Genomic DNA, 4409 nt, shown 5'->3' on the forward strand with positions numbered 1-4409 from the left:
GAGAGAGAGAGAGAGAGAGAGAGAGGCCAAACTCACCCTTTTTACAACAAAAATGTCATCAAAACTCATTTATGAGGATAGACTCTTCATGGCCTAATCACCTCTTAAAGGTCCCTCTTCTTAATACTGTTACAATGGCAATTAAACTTCAACATGTTTTGGAGGGGACGAACATTCAAACCATAGCGGCTCTACATTACAAGGGCATGGAGCTCCACATATTAAATTTCCCAGACCCTTTGCCAACTGGCTTCAGGATAGGTTCTACCAGCAGGGACTCTGCAGCAGAGGGAGCAGAACAGACAGGGAGAGTAGCCACTTTCTTCCTTCTGGGGCTGCCTGTGTCTCCCATAGCAGTAATAGTGACAGCAGCCATGAAGAGGGTGACAGTAACAGGGTCTGGCTTCACAGGCTCCTGGTAGCACAGTCAGGCAGCTAATATCCTCCTGAAGAAAGCCTCTTGGTGGAAATCCGTCCTGGGCTCTCAGGAATGCTTTTTCCAGTTTTTCGCTTCCAGTTCATAGCTATGACCAATTCCTGTATTTAATCCTCTCTGTTGGAATTACCTGTAGCAATTTTTGTGCCTATTTCAGTTCTAATAGGTATGAACAGAATGTGGGTGAGTGTTGGATGTTTAAACAAATACACACACACACACATATAATAAATGAAAACACCTACTATAGAACACTGGTTCTCAAACATGTTTTCTTTCCCCCCAGACACTTCTGGATTTTAATCTGTATGGGAAATGGACTAAGATAAAGCTGGTGACCTGAGCATTGGGCATGAAAAGAAGCCTGTGTTTTAGAGGTGGCTGCTCCTGCCTTGATGGTTCGTAGTCCCTTGGAGAGGGACCCGTGTAGTGAAGAGTACATGTCTGCAACCTCAGGAGAGCCACACAGGGCGGGAAGTGATAATTTGTCAGCACAACTGTTCAAACACCAGTGACACACCATACTGATAGTCTCAGAAATAGGTTTCCCTGACTGGCCATTGGATTGTTTACTGTGGGAACTAGGGAAAGGTGGAGGGACATTCTATGTGCCCAGGAAACTGTGGTGACTTTTGTTCCCCTGGAAGACATATACCTGCCCACCACAGGGACTTAAGACTGGGCTTGCCTGAAGTGGATCCCTCCTGCCCCTGCCCGCATCACAGAATTCTGTTTAAGGCATAACAATCTATTGATGATTCTCTCCTGCTCCAACACAATGTCCAGGACGTCATAGGCATATTTACCAAAATTAAAGCATTACGTAGGTATCCTTTAGATATAAACGTGAACCAAATTAGAAGTACATGAAATAATCACAAACTCAGTCAAAGGCAAAAATTTGTACAAAACAGACAAGAGATGTGGGGTGTGACTATTCCAAGTCTGACACTAAAAGCTGAGGTAATTCAAGTTGATTGATCACAAAATAATGGAGTTTATCAGCCTAGGAATGGAGAAGGAATGGAACCAGACAAAGGATAAAATAAGCGTGAGAAGGAGAGTTAGAACAACACGAGGGGTCAGTAAATAAGCTCTAATGGACTTAGAATGAGTGTTAACAGGAGTTCGGCTTCCCTGAAGCCTTCTGAAGGGTATATTAATTTAAAACCAAGATGAAATAGAAACCCATAATCCCGAAGTGTAGGGAAAATAATGAAATATCAATATGTGTGTGGCAGGTGAATTTAAGAGTCCGAAAATGGAAAGGCCATCAAGATACAATGGGAGAAATTATAGAGGAACAAACGGCCTATGAGGAGTGGGTGAGGAGGGAGGGGGCTATGTCGGAGAGTTTCATAAAGGAGAAAAAAAAATAAGTTGGGGTAGACAAGAGGCAAGATTGAGAAACAGGTAATTCCTTTTTCTTTCTCACAGTATGATACTGCAAATCACAGCAAGCAAGTGGGGGCTTGGCATTCTGGCATTTTTCATGGGACATTGCTCTGACTTGACTAATGGGTAGTTGTCATCATATAATTTATTACCCAAATAGGGATAGTTGAGAATAAAAGGAGTGCTGTTAATAATTACACTGGACAAGAGGCATAAATACAGATGGCCCGATTCAACTAGGATGTACAGTCATTGCGCTTATGGAGAGGGGTGTACTCCAGATGATTATCGTGAGGATGGTTAAAATGGAACATGGACAGGACCACAGAGGTATGGGTTAAAGTGAGCAATAAATGGCAGATCTCTTCTGTTCCACTCTTTTCTTCTAGCTCAGGGGATGCAAATAGCATCAAACCAAAAGTCTCAGCCTTCTCAGGATGGTGGAGTGGGGATGTCAAACTGCTTTTTATGCCCCAGCAATTTGTTAGATCAGGTAAAACTAGTGTCCCAGCAAGTTGTCGTGGCAGTGGGGAAGGTGAAGGCTAAGTATCAAAAATTAGTGCTCAAAACAATGAACAGGGTGGAAGCCAAAAGGAAAGTGAAAACTACTGAGCAGAAAGACAAGCTGGGACATGCCTCTGGGTACTGTTATCGACACAAAGGTATCTCATGGGTTAGGACAGCCAGTGGGGGGCAGGTCAAAGCTAGGGAAAGTAGAGACCCCTCTTTCTCATGTGAACTTGGTTGGTGTATTTCTATTCACTGGGGAAGATGGGTGTGCAGCTATGTAGAAAGAAACCCAACTCCCATAGTGACCAGACATTTAAGAAGTGAGACTGGGTTGCTCTAAATAATAGGGAGTGCTGGGGAGTGAGTCAAATTAAAAAATGCATTGCAATCCAAAGTCAGTCAAGTTAAAGCAAAGCAAAACAAAACAAAACTATTCTAGCCAAACAAGTGTTTTTTATAGGTCCCGAGTTTCTGTTGCAACCACTAGTCTTTATTTAAGTTCCTCTGACACTTCTTTTCTTGTCAAAGTAGGATACTTGTCACTTCCTGACTCTAAGAATGAGGATGGTCAACAGACAGTTCTGGAGACTGAGAAGTCTGAGAAAAATTTGCTGGCAGATCCAGTGTCTGGTGACAGCCTGCTGCCTGGCTTGCATATGACCGTCTTCTCATTGTGTCCTCACATGGCAGAGAGCAGAGAGACAAGAAGCATGCTCTCTTGTTTCTCTTTTTAAGGGCACTAAGCTCATGATGAGGGTTCCATCCTCATGATGTAATTACCTACCAAAGGTCCCATCTCCTAATACCATCACATTGGGGGTCAAAATTTCAACATATAAATTTAAGAGTGGGACACAAACACTTAATCCAGAGCATTAGGAATTCACTCCTGAGAGTTCAGACATAGTCTACAAACTCCAATAGCTTTAGGTGTCCTTGATGGGGAAGTCAGAGGAAGACTCAGGATGGTGAAGAAGACTGGGGCATTTTGTTGGAGTTTTGTTTTATGAGACATGCTTNACTAATGGGTAGTTGTCATCATATAATTTATTACCCAAATAGGGATAGTTGAGAATAAAAGGAGTGCTGTTAATAATTACACTGGACAAGAGGCATAAATACAGATGGCCCGATTCAACTAGGATGTACAGTCATTGCGCTTAGGGAGAGGGGTGTACTCCAGATGATTATCGTGAGGATGGTTAAAATGGAACATGGACAGGACCACAGAGGTATGGGTTAAAATGAGCAATAAATGGCAGATCTCTTCTGTTCCACTCTTTTCTTCTAGCTCAGGGGATGCAAATAGCATCAAACCAAAAGTCTCAGCCTTCTCAGGATGGTGGAGTGGGGATGTCAAACTGCTTTTTATGCCCCAGCAATTTGTTGGATCAGGTAAAACTAGTGTCCCAGCAAGTTGTTGTGGCAGTGGGGAAGGTGAAGGCTAAGTATCAAAAGTTAGTGCTCAAAACAATGAACAGGGTGGAAGCCAAAAGGAAAGTGAAAACTACTGAGCAGAAAGACAAGCTGGGACATGCCTCTGGGTACTGTTATCGACACAAAGGTATCTCATGGGTTAGGACAGCCAGTGGGGGGCAGGTCAAAGCTAGGGAAAGTAGAGACCCCTCTTTCTCATGTGAACTTGGTTGGTGTATTTCTATTCACTGGGGAAGATGGGTGTGCATCTATGTAGAAAGAAACACAAATGCCCATAGTGACCAGACATTTAAGAAGTGAGACTGGGTTGCTCTAAATAATAGGGAGTGCTGGGGAGTGAGTCAAATTAGAAAATGCATTGCAATCCAAAGTCAGTCAAGTTAAAGCAAAGCAAAACAAAATAAAACTATTCTAGCCAAATAAGTGTTTTTTATAGGTCCCGAGTTTCTATTGCAACCACTAGTCTTTATTTAAGTTCCTCTGACACTTCTTTTCTTGTCAAAGTAGGAGGATACTTGTCACTTCCTGACTCTAAGAATGAGGAAGGTCAACAGACAGTTCTGGAGACTGAGAAGTCTGAGAAAAATTTGCTGGCAGATCCAGTGTCTGGTGACAGCCTGCTGCCTGGCTT

This window comes from Galeopterus variegatus, unplaced genomic scaffold (genome assembly GCF_000696425.1).
Source record: "Galeopterus variegatus unplaced genomic scaffold, G_variegatus-3.0.2 Scaffold4163, whole genome shotgun sequence".
NCBI lineage: Eukaryota > Metazoa > Chordata > Mammalia > Dermoptera > Cynocephalidae > Galeopterus > Galeopterus variegatus.